This window comes from Podarcis pityusensis (genome assembly GCF_964106645.2).
Source record: "Podarcis pityusensis genome assembly, chromosome: 11".
In the NCBI taxonomy this organism is placed as follows: Eukaryota; Metazoa; Chordata; class Lepidosauria; order Squamata; family Lacertidae; genus Podarcis; species Podarcis pityusensis.
Genome location: NC_138036.1, coordinates 37697393 through 37712712, shown reverse-complemented (window position 1 = coordinate 37712712; position 15320 = coordinate 37697393). Strand labels below are relative to the sequence as shown.

Here is a 15320-nt window from a genome sequence, read left to right as displayed (position 1 = left end):
CTGCTTAGCAAATCGTCACAACTTGTAAGGTTGGCGGTTAGGCATTGGTTAAAATTGGTTGGTGGAGGGGTATGGATTGGCTGTGCCTGCCCCTCCAATGCTGCTGCTGACGGGTATTCCGTTAAAGGAATTCTGAAGCTTACCATCCCCTTCGTCCAAACCCTGACGGCAGGGTACGGGCCGCGTAAGCTTCAAGGAACATGCGCGGAGTAGATGAGGGCCTGTGACGCAGCTCCATCTGACTCTGACCATGTTTCCTCCGGGACTGACTAGGGAGTCAGTGCTGTCCCCCCCCAAGGCGGGGGGGGGGGACAGGTAGTCATAACCAATGCCTAAGCAACCACTCTCAATTTGTATGAAAATAAAGTTGTGGCCAAAATTATGCCAAAAACCTTAAACAAAATTACGTGTGATGTCTGAGTTATTGGGGTAGGGGTTTTGGGGGACCTCAGCACGCAAATATCTTTCATAAGTGATGAAAGCCTGGAAACCATGCTGGTCTTTTGCCATCGATGCTGTCATGAATTTGTGAGTGTTAAAATCCAATCAAGCCAGCAAGTGTCCAAATATAAGCCAGGCTAGCTTCCTGCGTTGAGGTGATCGCCTGGGTGATGAGCCATTAAGAGAATAAAGGAAAGGGGGATCTGTACCAGACAACAATTAGGCAGGACCCCTCCTCTAGCTTTTAGATAGTTAGAAGGACAGAGCCTGAGTTGGAGGGCAGAGTTTGCTGTGATGTGACCTAGAGGCAAAGCTGCAGGCTTGAAAGTCAAAGACGCTGAGCATGGTGTTTGATTTCTGATTGATTCCAAGGCTGTGCCTATGGGAAAAACAAGACCCTTTGGGGTATTTATGCAGTGAACCCCTCCATCATAGGCTCAGGTTGTATACATGTGTAAATAACCAATATATCATAAATATCATCATCATCATCCTTGTTTTATTTGTATGCCGCCTTTCCACAGTTAAAACAATGCTCAAGGCGGCTTACAACATGACAATATTTACATAATTACAGTGGTACCTCGGGTTAAGTACTTAATTCGTTCCAGAGATCCATACTTAAGCTGAAACTGTTCTTAACCTGAAGCACCTCTTTAGCTCATGGGGCCTCCTGCTGCTGCCATGCCGCCGGAGCACGATTTCTGTTCTCAACCTGAAGCAAAGTTCTTAACCTGAAGCACTATTTCTGGGTTAGCGGAGTCTGTAACCTGAAGCGTATGTAACCTGAAGCGTATGTAACCTGAGGTATCACTGTACTGCTACCTAACATGTCATAAGCAATAAATAAAGCACATCAAAAAGTACACAACCAAATGGAAAACAATTTCCACATAAATCATAAAATCTAAAACTAAGAATATACAGCATTAATATCAATTACGATTTAAAATGACATAGATAAAAAATAAAAGCATTTTTTTTAAAAAAATGGAGCAATCTCTGCCCACATTCTTCACTGTGCTTCATTTCCAAAAAGAAACACGGACCCTAGATAAGCTCCTGGAACCCCTGGAATCTTGAACTGTGAACTGCCCTGAGACCTGCAGGTATAAGACAGTATATTAATGCAATAAATAATAATAATAAATAACTGCTCAGAGATTGGGGTGGCCTGCAACAATACAGTTGATGAAGGTGACTGTCAGGATGAAGCGGACATTGTAAATGTATAGTGGAAAGAATATCAGATATGCAGATGACACAATCTTGATGAGGAGGAATTAAAGAACCTTTTAATGAGGGTGAAAGAGGAGAGCGCAAAATATGGTCTGAAGCTCAACATCAAAAAAAAGAAGATCATGGCCACTGGTCCCATCACCTCCTGGCAAATAGAAGGGGAAGAAATGGAGGCAGTGAGAGATTTTACTTTCTCGGGCTCCATGATCACTACAGATGGTGACAGCAGCCATGAAATTAAAAGACGCCTGCTTCTTGGGAGAAAAGCAATGACAAACCTAGACAGCATCTTAAAAAGCAGAGCCATCACCTTGCCAACAAAGGTCCATATAGTTAAAGCTATGGTTTTCCCAGTAGTGATGTATGGAAGTGAGAGCTGGACCATAAAGAAGGCTGATCGCCAAAGAATCAATGCTTTTGAATTATGGTGCTGGAGGAGACTCTGGAGAGTCCCATGGACTGCAAGAAGATGAAACGTATCCATTTTTAAGGAAATCAGCCCTGAGTACTCACTGGAAGGACAGATCATGAAGCTGAGGCTCCAATACTTTGGCCACCTCATGAGAAGAGAAGACTCCCTGGAAAAGACCTTGATGTTGGGAAAGCACAAGGAGAAGGGGACAACAGAGGACGAGATGGTTGGGCAGTGTTCTTGAAGCTACCAGCATGAGTTTGACCAAACTGCGGGAGGCAGTGGAAGACAGGAGTGCCTGGCATGCTCTGGTCCATGGGGTCACGAAGAGTCGGACACGACTAAACAACAACAAGTGGAAAGAACATCTCACTGGCTCTGTCATCACGAAGTCTATTTTTTTAAATAAAAAAAGAAGAACAGAACAGAACAGAAAAACTTTTTGAGATCTGCACATAACTAAAACCTTTGGAGTTGCAGATGAAGAAAGCATCCCCATATGGTATTTTTCTTAGTGGGGTTTGAGTGATTTTCAGGCAGCTACGCATATGCTGTTCGATCCCCTGCTGTGAATTTGTGGTATATTGCTTGCTCTCCACAGGGAAGGACTGGAGCAGAACTCAAGCTGGAGGAATGGGAATTCAGGCTGCAGCTTTCTGCTTCTTCCCCCCACCCTGCAATGTAAGTTGTTCCTTTGGCAAAAGGGCACCTGTTTCCCTCCCTCTCTCACCCTCTTTTAGGATGGCAGAAAGTGTTCATCCTACTGTGCGAGACATAATGAAAAGGAGACAGCTTGAACAACTCCCCCTTTTAATTTTGGACAGAAAGACTGCCCCTTTCCAAGGGAGCCACCACCATCTGATTCCTATTTCGGCTTTGACTTCTACTGACATCCCAACCTGTTTACATATAGCTGGATTTGTGAAAATTATCGTGAAGATAAAGGGTAATACTGTTGGAAAAGAACTGAAATACATCTCTGTGGTGGGCAGGAATTTACCTTTGAACAGATTCAGTGATGGACAGGAAGTTTCAACAGTGGGTCACCTCTGAACCTTTAAAAATAGGATTATATTTGCCTTTTGGGCCACCAGGATTGTATGGGGAAGGAAAAGCTCTCTCAGCATTTTCAATGTGTTTTGTGAATCAGTTTTGCTTCTGGTATGGCCACCTCGCTAAACTTGACTACTAATATTGCTACCTAACATGTAGCAATTCTTTTTCTATTTGACTATTTCTTGGTTAGAATTCCCATGTTTTTATTTCCCATTATTAACATGAGCATTGTCTTGCTGGATCAGACTAATAGTCGATCATCCAGTCTCCAACTGTAGTGAATGATAGCTAAGGGATAGCCAGTGAAGAAGCTATTGGAAAGCTAAAATGCAAGTATGATGAAGATGATTCCAACCTCTTTCAATAAGCAGCTCACTGTAGATCAATACTGATTTCCTATTTTAGCAATCTTGACCATCAACAGACCTGCTCTCAAATGGGTATATGAAGCTTCTCTAAATTGAGTCAGACCAAGCACATTTCCCCAAGCAAACCTTGTGGGATAGATGAGCCAACAGTCCGCCTTCCCAGTTAGATCAGGGTTTCCCAAACTTGAGTCTCCAGCTCTTTTTGGACTACAGTGGTACCTTGGGTTACAGACGCTTCAGGTTACAGACCCTTCAGGTTACAGACTCCGCTAACCCAGAAATAGTACCTCGGGTTAAGAACTTTGCTTCAGGATGAGAACAGAAATTGTGCGGTGGTGGCGTGGTGGCAGCAGGAGGCCCCATTAGCTAAAGTGGTGCTTCAGGTTAAGAATAGTTTCAGGTTAAGAACAGACCTCCAGAACGAATTAAGTTCTTAACCCGAGGTACCACTGTACAGTTCTCTTCATCCCTGACCACTGGTCCTGCTAGCTGGGGTTTGATGGAAATTGTAGTGCAAAAACAGCTGGAGACCCAAGTTTGAGAAACCCTCAGTTAGACGAACCATTGATCTAATCTAGGAAGACAAGTCATACTTTCTTAGATAGGAAGAGCATCTCTTCCTATTCCTCTATCTCTATCCATATTGTCAACTGTGACTGGCATACCTAATGCCATTCTGCTTAACTCTTTCCCTCACTAATAACTTGCAACTACGGTAAGTCTCTACAAAGGACAATATACCTGAATCTCATTTCTGATGAGCAAGATTTCTCTATTCTCTGTCTTCCTATGTTTTCACAACCAGGAGCTAGAGAAGTCTAGCTACATCTCAATTCAGATGTTTACTTAGGACAGAGATGGAAAAGCATTTTTTTCTGTTCAAGTTGCATTTTAGCAGGGGGGAAATCTGTCAGGGGCTGCATGTTGACACTGAATAGAGCTGGTACCAATAGTGGGCAAGGCCAGGGACGAAATTGGGTGAGGCACAGCCTTTTCTGTGTCTTTCTCTGCTCTCCTCTTCTCAGGGTTATATGCAGCCTCAGGGCCTTAGGTTGCCCCCTCACCCCCCCCCCCCAGACTTAGGAGGTCCCACTGATTGCCATTGGGTCTCATCACATGTTATTGTGCTGTATGTTTTAATGACTATCCGAAACTTTTTTTGCAGGAAGTCTTTAAAGATGGCAACACAAGCAGTTACAGCTAACAAATAAGCATTCTAGTTGCATGTAATTATCTCCTGTAATGAAAAACAACATGGTTCACTGCTTGCTAAATGCTTACTTTGTCTTTGGAATATAAGCATCTGATTATAGAATCTGTGTTGGGGGGGCAGTAACAAAGAAATAGTGAACACCAAGAAAATGACCTGGTCTGGTCTCTTTTTGCTTGTTAAAGGACAGAGATTTTCAACAGCCTCCTTTCACCTGTGCCTTAAATTAAGCAGATGAAACTGCCTGAAATAACCATCTTCCCAAACCTCCTGAAATAACTGCATTTCCTTGAGGATTTTTTTTTCTTTCCTCATTGTACTCAAGATTGCAAACATGATGAATACTAACAGCTGGATCTTTATATTTCCACTATTAGAAATATTTGACTGAAACTGATGAGCAGCAGATGTTAGGGGATTTGGGATTCTTTTCTCCCCTTTTCTAAAATAAAAATAAAAATCCACCCCCACCCCCACCCCCACCTGAAGGAAAAATAGTACACCAAGTTGTGGGTAATAGAAACTAGTTTGTAGTTTGCTTTCATTTGCTTCTGTTCTCCTACATGTAGGAGAATACAGGCAGGAAGAAAGGGGGAGCATGAGGAGTCTTGTTTTTAATAATAATAATAATAATAATAATAATGCTTTGTGCATCCACATCTAATCCTGCCACTTTCTAAAATTTATTTCTTGGTGTGGGAGGACATGTGTTCTGTGTCCCATTGGTGTAGTGGTGGTGAAGGGTAAAGGACGCGGGTGGCACTGTGGTCTAAACCACTGAGCCTCTTGGGCTTGCCGATCAGAAGGTCGGCGGTTGGAATCCCTGCAACGGGGTGAGCTCCTGTTGCTCTGTCCCAGCTCCTGCCAACCTAGCAGTTTGAAAGCACACCAGTGCAAGTAGATAAATAGGTACTGCTGCAGTGGGGAGGTAAACGGTGTTTTTGTGCTCTCTGGTTTCCATCATGGTGTTCCATCATGCCAGAAGCAGTTTAGTCATGCTGGCCACATGACTAACAGCAGCTCCTTTGTCCTGAAGCGAGATGAACGCCACAAGCCCATAATCGCCTTTGACTGGACTTAACCGTCCAGGGGTCCTTTACCTTTTTTACCTAATGGTGGTGTCCCTTGCCTTTCTTCTGATAGGAAATGCTCTGTGGCGGGTGGGGGGGTTTGAGGTAGCTCGGTTGGGGCAAGTGAGAAATGTTCCTGTTTTCATCTGAGGAATGCTGGAGGCTTTGATATACTATCAACAGAGCACTACTTTCAATCACAGGACTCAGAGAAGCCAGGAGCCAGCTTCTTTTGCATCTTCCTCCCCAAGTGAAACTCTAGGGGTTAGCACAGCACAAGCTACAATGCCATATCTAAAGCATACTTGCAACTGGCAGAAACCTTCCCATGGGGAACTGAATGGATGCCCTGGAGATCCCTGTACATTGAGAGGTTGGGACCAAAATATCAATGCCAGGGGCAGGTAGATGAAGACTATGAGGCCCCACTTGGCCATCCCTCGTCTAAATTACAAAGCCCCAAGCCATGGGACAATAGACAATAGACTGTATAAACAGAAAGATTTTCTCACTTAAACCAAGTAACCACTTAGGAGGGGCAAGGAGTGAAACATCACAACTTTGTCACAGCAACCCACAACCTTTATTTACACACATTTTAGTGGCTAAAAAAAAACCCAATTCAGAAATGAGAGATTAACATACATGATTGCTAGCGATGCTACAGTAAATAGTGCAGCTGTTCTTCCAAAAGGAAAGAACAAGTAAGATGGCTGTCTCTGATTTATGTGGCATCTCTCTGTATCCGACCTTGGGTTGAGCATGTCTGCTATAACTCAGCAGCAGCTGTTGCACACAGCGGGTGTATATATAGCAGAATCCGTTCCCTTGGCCAGAATTGAGTGTGTCTGCATCTGTAAAATCCCTCCAAACCCAATGTTAGTCTAAACCTTATTTGTCTGGCCATTACATTCTGTGCCAATGCAATTTATAATGTTGCTGTGGTTTATTTTGATGGAAATTGCTGCTACCTCCCTGGGACATTCTTGTTCAATAAGAAGTAATTTCTATGAAGCTGCTTTCGGTGCAACATAATTACATCCCAGAAGTTCCTTTTATCATTCCTGAACCCTTTTAAAAATATCAGTGTAGATCATTTAAAGCAAATACATTTCCAAATGTGAGGCAAATTGGAATATTTTTCCCCCCTGCAGTAATTTAGTGGCTTCCAAAAAAAAAAAAAAAAAAAAGGAAACCCCAGAAAAAGCGGTCAATTCATAGCATTGCTGGGCGGTGGGACTCAACATATCTTAGCTGCAAAGCCTGAAGATCTGAAATTGATACAGTCAATTGTACAGTTGTTTGGTATGAGATTTCCAGTGCTCTGAACAAAATCCTCTGTGACCATTTCCTCTGGCTTTCTAACCCAGAAGCTAAATACACTGGTACACTCTATACCGTGAGCCATTAAATCTGGCAAATTTGCTTTTAGCAAACAGACATAGAACCAAAGTATAAAAATATACCACAGGTGTCCTACCTTTGAGGAACTCGAATTTTCTCCCTTTCTTTAACTAGGGATGGGAAAATCATTCTCTTTCTACTCCCTATCACGTTAGCCAGTTTTCGTTCACAAGACTGTCCCATTTCTGCATTCATCTGTGGATTTTTAAATAATAATAATAAAAAAACATTTAATACATTTGAATATATTTTTGAATGTATATTCGCTTGTGATATGCATGTCTAAATGTATTTAAACTTTTAAAATGCAGTCCTGAACTTTTCTTTACCTCAGATTATGCATTTTAGATACTTTTTGATACATTTCTCAAGCCGAAAACTGTGCCACGAGCAACATCCAGTGCAAAATCCAGCAAATAGCTGCATTCCAATCTGCACAATTAGCTCAGATCACTTCAGAATGTGTGAATTTCAAACTCCTCTGGCATCTCTATGTTTAAGCTGTTTGTATGCATCTTAAAGTACATTGATCAGTGGAAGACATTTCTCCCTAAATCAACAGTGATTCCTTTTTTTTAATTATGTCTTACTGCCAATTGTTTTTCCTATTAAAAGGTGCTGCCTAATTTCTTATTTACCTCGATAACATAATCGTCACAATCTTGTACAGCAGGTTTCGGCAATGAGACCGTGTTTTTTGCCCAAGGCCACCCAGCGAGCTTAATGGACAAGCAGGTATTTGAACCCAAGTTTCCTTTACCCACACATTCATAGTTCATGTAATTAGGCATGCTAGTATGCGTTGGTGATTAGTAATTGGTTTCGGTTTGGATGAAAGCGCTTCCAGTTATAAGGAGTCTTTTATCGTTAACCTTCGGCATATCAGATGAAGGTCTGTCAGAGCGATCCCAAACTGTAGGAAGCCAGAATCATTTATACTAGGGTAAATTGGGACGGTGTAACTTACACCTATGTATTCCAAAGGCCTGTCAGGAGTTGGCTGGCTGAGTTGCCCTAAGTCTAGCAGATGGAAAACAAATCTTTATAACAGTGGTTGACTCACACAGCTTTTGCTAGTGTAACTTCTGCTGGATTGCAAGGTCTTGTGACCAAGCTGAAAACAGTTTGGAACAGGGGTAAGTCTCTGCTTGTCCTGTCCCACCTGTCATGTCCCTGGGATGTTCTTTTTCAGGAGAGGCTGGAGGATGCCAGCTGGTGTGGCTCTGCCTCTGCCTCAGCCCAGGCTCAGCTTGTTCAGCCAGATGTCTACCTATTCCAAACCCTCTTTACCCCAGCAGATATTGAGTTTGGATTGCTTCCCAATGGCATTAAGTGGTACCTTGGTTCTCAAACTTAATCCGTTCTGGGAGTCCATTAGACTCCTGAAACCATTTGGAAACCAAGGCGTAGCTTCCGATTGGCTGCTGGAGCTTCCTGCACTCAATCAGAAACCGCGTCGGATGTTCGGCTTCCGAAAAACGTTCGCAAACCGCAACACTCACTTCCAGGTTTGCAGCATTCAGGAGCCGATTTGTTCGTGAGCCAAGCCGTTCAAGAACCAAGGTACCACTGTACATTCATATGTGGCACAGTCCTGGAAAATGTATACATTATGTAGAATTTTTTTAAAAAAATGTGTTTTAGAAGAATCCTTGGAAGAAATATTAGACTAGTATTCCACCATTGTAAGTAGAAGTTCTATTAAGGGAATTTCTGCAAGGGTCAAACCTGTCTAACAAACTATTTTAAAGTTTTTTGAGCGTATCAACATACATATAGAGTGATTCAATTGACATTGTATACTTGGACTTCTAACCAGTGCTATTTTTCTAGAAAAGGAAGTGCTGGAATTCACCACGAACACCTCCCTTGTTCTCTAAGAATGGGAAGGCGCCTGAGAGGTGCCAGAACTGAGTTCCGGCTGGAAAAAATGCCCTGCTTCTAACAAGCTTTTGATAAAGTCACTTGCCAAGATTCCTGAGTAAGCTTAGTAGTCATGGGATAAGAGGAGAGGTCCTATTATGGATTATTAACTGGTTAAGAAGCAGGACACAGAGAGCAGGAATAATGGGACAGTTCTCCAATGGACAGATGTAGAAAGTGGTGTCCCCCCAAGAATCAGTATTTTTATTTTTATTTCAAGGCAATTCCTTTTTGAAGAAGTGAAAGAATAATGGTACTTTGTACAAAACCCTTGGACCTATTTGCCTGGAATATGTAAGGTGTTATCCATCCAGGTAAGGCTATGGTGCCTGCAGATGTCCAATTCTGTCAAAAGGGGGGGGGACCCTGTTTTTTATTTCCCCATAATAGTGATTGGAGGAGGTGTGAAACTGCTTTTTCCAAATCACGGTTCAGATTTGAACTCCAAGCTGAACCAGGCAGCCTCTGGAGCACTTCGGAGCAGAACAGAAGGCCCCAATCAGACTCCAAATGGAAACTTGTGGTCGGTGCACACATCCCTAATAGAAAGCAATCCTTTGCTTCTCTACAAACAGCTGAATTTATTTCTCAACTCATTTGTTTTGGAAAGGTTGCATTCCAAGCCCCTGAATGTGATTCTGTAATTGGAGGCTTTGACAGCTCTTAGCACTGGTATTTTTGTGTGCACCCCATTTTTTCCAGTCCCCCCCCCCCATGCTATAATCAGAAATAACCTGTCAACCCTCGAACAACTGAGCAGTTTATCATGGCAAGTGTAAAACAGGTGTATTTTCTTTCTCCGTATCAACTTGCTGTTTGTTGATTCTGTTGTCACTATAGCTCCAAGACTTTAAATTGACAGATTTGCATCAATGAGGCTCCGATGGGAATGCTGTTCTCATTAGAAAATGAGAGCCAGATTATTTCAAAGAAAAGAGGCCTGGAAGTTTTTCAACTGCTGACAGATTTTGGTAAGCTGTTCTATTCAAGCTTCCCTTTACAACTGCCTGAACTCCAGAATTTCAATATATTTCTTTTTGAGGTGGAAACACTAATGAGAGATATAAATGAGGGGGTAATTTGTTTATTGTTGATGTGCTGCTAAAATTTGCAAATAATATAATTTAGGCAGGAGATAATTGTTCATGCATGTCTGAAAAGGAAGGTTAAAAAGTAGAGAGTTCTTTGTAAGATCACAAAACATACTTATGATTTCCATTTAGGAACAATAATGAATATATTGGGAGTAATGCTTTGTAGCTTTTACTGTTTTTTTTAATCAAAGTTACTCTAATTTTGTATGTTGCTCTATTTTTTATAAAAATTATGGTCTATAACTAATTAGTTAATTAAGTAATACTCCTCATTTTATTCTCTATTTGCAAACTTCCGACTGTCATTATGTATCCAAAACCACGACATCCATGTACAAGAGGGAGGTATCAGCAAAATCAGTAAAAATAAAAAGTAGGGGAAAGCCCTAAGAGCATAGCTGTCAACTTTTCCCTTTTCTTGCAAGGAATCCTATTTGGAATAAGGGATTTTCCCTTTAAAAAAGAGAAAAGTTGACAGCTATGATGAGAGGCACCCCAAAATGAGACCCATTGGAACGCAGTGGCATGGAAAGTTGAGTGACAGAGAGGAAAATCCTGAATTAGGTCAGAAAGGGAAATAGAATGGAAATAGCCTGGAAATGGCTCCCAGGCCTCTGGAACAGATTTAGGGTTGGTGCAGGGGGAGAAGTGAGGAATTCCTGTTGCACAAGCAGAAATCTTTGTCCTGGTGGAAATCATCAGTAGATTACTGTCCAAGGCTTCCCCCACTGACCTTAGGGCACCAACCAGCAGATACTGACAGACGTGCCATCTCTAGGGGGCTAAAGGGATCCAAGTCACTTGGTCCATACTATGTTCCTGTGTCAGCCTGGATAGCTCAGTTGGTTACAGCATGCTGCTGATAATGCCATGGTGGCAGGTTCAATCCCCGTATGGGACAGCTCCCTATTCCTGAATTGCAGGGTGTTGGACTAGATGATCCTCAGGGTTGCTTCCAACTCTATCATTCTGTGATTCTATGTGCAAGTGTGGGCTTGTCAGAGAAAACCTGGCTGCGCTGGTTTCCTGAGAGGGACATGTACACTGGTTGCAATAAGCTGAAAGATGTGGTCCCAGAGAAAGGGAAGTTGTGCTGACCTCCAGGGTGGGGCAAGCAAGCTGGATGCTGTCTCTGGATCCCTAGAAAGCACTCCTGCCCAAGGGAAAGGGTGCTAAGGGGTATGGCAGAAGCCTGTGGAGTTTTACCTCAAGGGGGAGGGAGGAAGTGGGATCTTTGGCTCCTCTTATGTTACAACAACAACAACAATTATATTATTCATACCCTGCCCATCTGGGCAGTTTCCAACACATAAAAAAACATTTAAAAAATCACACATTAAAAACTTTCCGATACAGGGCAGCCTTTAGATGTCTTCTAAAAGTTGTGTAGTTCTTTATCTCCTTGACATCCAATGGGAGGGCACCATGGCCGAGAAGGCCCTCAGCCTGGTTCCCTGTAACTTCACTTCTCACAGTGAGGGAACCTCCAGAAGGCTCTTGGAGAAGGACTTCAGTGTCTGGTCAGCCTCAGGACCACCTTAAAATCGACGAGATAAGGACTGGAAAGCTATAATCCAAGGCACTTATTAAGAAGTGGCTCCATTGAGACATTGAACCAAGAAAAGAGAATAGGGTTGCATGATGCTTCGTGCAAAAAGTAGTATCAGTTGGATAGGATGCAGCAAACATCTTTCTGGCACATGCAAATGTTTTTCTTCTTCTTTACATTTATTCAAAAGCATTGGTGTGCACCTTGCTCCATATTTAATATTCAGAACATTAGCAGCTATACTAAACACACACACAAGAACAATAACTTAATTCACACTTTTCAGCCCCTCTGGCACTGATATGCTCATGACTGCCTTTGTTGAAATGGGATTCTGCTGTGGTTTCACAAAAGGATTCCTGTCTGGGCAAGATCCAGTGTCCCACCTAGATTTCCCTAAAGTCACGGTCACACCCAGCTCTGCAGCTGGGGCTGAGAGATTGTTTTGACAGTTAGACACACTGGATTGGCCAGTCTATCTACTCTTGAATGCATCTGAGGTCTTTAGCTAGGTCATCCCAGTAACACATGTCATTTGCACAATCTCTTCAGAGGATACAGGAGGGGTTGTTTTTTTCTCTCCAGGTGGTGACAAAATAGTAGCTCACGTTTTTAGGGTAGGGCGGTTGGGGGTGGGGGGAGAAGGGAAAAATCCAAATGTGTAAATAATGTGAGACATGGGAGCCGAAAGGAAATTATGCAGAACACATTGCTGCAGGAGAGATAAGAGCATATCATCTCAGAGAGCTCATCTCTTAAAGGGGCTTTTGCAGTGCTTACAAACCAAATGAAAAACAATTGCAACATGCTCATATGCTAGTGGCAGTGAGAATCACGGTCACTTGTTACTGGAAAGGGTGCTGATTTGGAATATTCCTGTGCCAAATGATGACAAATGGCTTTAAGTGGAAAGCACACCCAAACCTTAAAGAAAAGAAACACACAACATATACAAGGATTTGCACTATATGACTGTGAAATTATTATTACTACTTTAAAAAAACACCTGAAGGCAGCCTTTTAAAGGGAATTATTTAAATGTTTGAGGTTTTATTGTGTTTTTAATATTTTGTTGGGAGCCACCCACAGTGGCTGGGGCAAAGCAATCAGATGGGTGGCATTTACTATTATTATTATTATTATTATTATTATTATTATTATTATTATACTATTTTATCAGAACAGCATGGTAATACCCCTGTTATACCTACAAGGATTTTTTTTTTAAGATATACAATGTATCAGTATACAGTGGTACCTCGGGTTAAGTACTTAATTTGTTCCGGAGGTCCGTTCTTAACCTGAAACTGTTCTTAACCTGAAGTACCACTTTAGCTAATGGGGCCTCCTGCTGCCGCTGCACCACCGCTGCACGATTTCTGTTCTTATTCTGAAGCAAAGTTCTTAACCTGAGGTAATATTTCTGGGTTAGCAGAGTCTGTAACCTGAAGCGTCTGTAACCTGAAGCGTCTGTAACCTGAAGCGTATGTAACCCGAGGTACCACTGTATCAACAAGGCCAATAATGCCTTGTGATTCTGTATGTGGCCGCACTTGTGTTCAATTAGGTTGAGTTTTGAAAATTTCAATAACTAATAATAAAACGATTAAAACTTACTGCAGTCAGCAAGCAGGATCAATATCATAGAACTGTAGAGCTGGAAGGGACCCTGAGGGCCATCTAGTCCAACCCCCTGCAATGCAGTAATCCTGCCCACAGCTGTCCCTGGGTGGGCTTGAACCACCAACCTTCTGGTCAACAGCCAGATTTATGGTTATTGGAAGAGAGGTATCAAATGCTGCTAGAGCTAACACATGTTGGAGATCTCTGACACTTGGGACTTTTATGGTGAGAAATATTGGACAAATCCACTCTGATCAAACCCCGGAATCCTAACAAGTTTGGGATGAAGCACAAAGGCCCAAAACATACTTCTCACCATGATCTTATATAGAGCTAAGTATGTTTAAGTCTATGCAGATCAAGAGGTTGAACTGCGTCTATCTTTGTGCATGCTGCATTAAAAGCAATAGAGCTTGTGTCTGGGATATTGGAAGTGCCACAATTTCAAGGCAATCCTATACATGTAGACTTTGAAATAAATCCAAGTATGTTCCGTGGAACTTGCTTGGAAAATGTGTAAAGGACTGCAGCCTAAAAACTAGTAAATATTAGTGTCTTCCCATTTGATAATGCCATGCCCGGGGAGTTCTCTGAGCAAGTTATAAATCCTTATGTGCCGCGAATGTGTACAGCTTGTAGTGAATATTTGAATAGATTCATGCCATCCAGCTGCAAATATATGCTACATTAATTCATGAATTTGGCAGCTGTGGTGTGCATTGCAATGCTGTAAACGATTTTGAAGTTGATATTATAAATATGTGAAGCCGGAGACTTTCAACACCCCACTCAGTTCCCATGCCCATTTCTCAGCCATCCATCTGTTTCGTTCACATGATGGCATGGTTTGATAAAACTTCAACATGGGCTGTATCGAATCATGATTACAGGAAGAGATTTGAAAGGCATTTGCTTGAGAGTGTAAAGGCATTCGGAGATGACTTGGCCACAGCACTCCACGCTCTGGTAGCTTCCAGACTGTATTATTGCAACGGGCTCTGTGTAGGGCTGCCGTCGAAGACAACTTCAGCTGGCCCAGAAGGCAATTTTCTGGCTGGGGTTCCATTTAGAAATCTTATAACCCCTGTTTCAAAACAGCTGCACTGGTTGCCAGTTTGTTTATAGACCCAATTCAATTCAAATGTTGGTGTTTAAGGCCCTCAATGACTTAGGCCTCAAATATCCAAAAGACTGCCTGTTCCTTACAACAGGGGCAGACAGGCAATATGGTGCTCTGGGTGAAGACAAAATTTGGCGCTCCTCCCCTCCAGCAATGGTGGAGCAACCCCTTAAGGCTGAGAAAGAGTGAGCTCAGCTGAGGAAGACAGAGGTGAGCTGTCATGCTCTCCTGCACTAGGGTTGCCATATTTCAACAAGTAAAAAGAACAGCCCAAAAGTTGTTGATGCCAAAAAACCCTGCGATTTTTCGATTGACAAAGGCAAATTTCAGAAATTCGCCCCGGACATCAATTTTGCCTTTGAAATCCTGGTAATGTCTGGGAAAATCTGGACGTATGGCAGCCCTATCCTGCACCTTCTCCTGTCCTACCCTCTCCTTTTCCCCAGCCTGATTTACCCTGAAGTACAGATTTGACTAGGGAGGCAATGCCTCACTGGACCTTTAGAGGTCTTTTCCCCCCACACAGGGAATGTCTGGGGAGCCCTAGCCTGCCTATGATCTGAAGGACCTCTGCCCCTAATCAGGGGTGATAGTCTGGAGCAGCAGACCCTCCAAGTGTCCCTATTTTCTAGATTTACAGAAGCAGTCCTGGTTTCTGATTTGATCCCAGAATGTTTCACTTTTCCTTAGGATGTCCCTATTTTCATCAGATGAAATGTTGTAGAGTGTGGAGTTATGGGATCCTCGAGCCAGGGAGATACCTTCCCAAGTTTCTCCAATGAAAATAGGGACATCCCGTAATAATTTTACT

General features: G+C 42.6%; 1 long non-coding RNA gene across 2 annotated transcripts in view; it reads right to left on the bottom strand.

Annotated features, from left to right (window-relative positions):
- Window positions 1-15320, bottom strand: part of LOC308458533 — a 55199-nt gene that overhangs the window by 23935 nt on the left and 15944 nt on the right. Inside the window, exons 1-2 of one of the 2 annotated variants that reach the window (XR_013977528.1) lie at window positions 7839-7932; window positions 7277-7395 (exon numbers count right to left, since the gene is read on the bottom strand). This is a non-coding gene — a long non-coding RNA (uncharacterized lncRNA). Of the gene's footprint in view, window positions 1-7276; window positions 7396-7838; window positions 7933-15320 lie in introns of those variants that run through there. The other variant, XR_013977527.1, reaches the window with a different exon arrangement.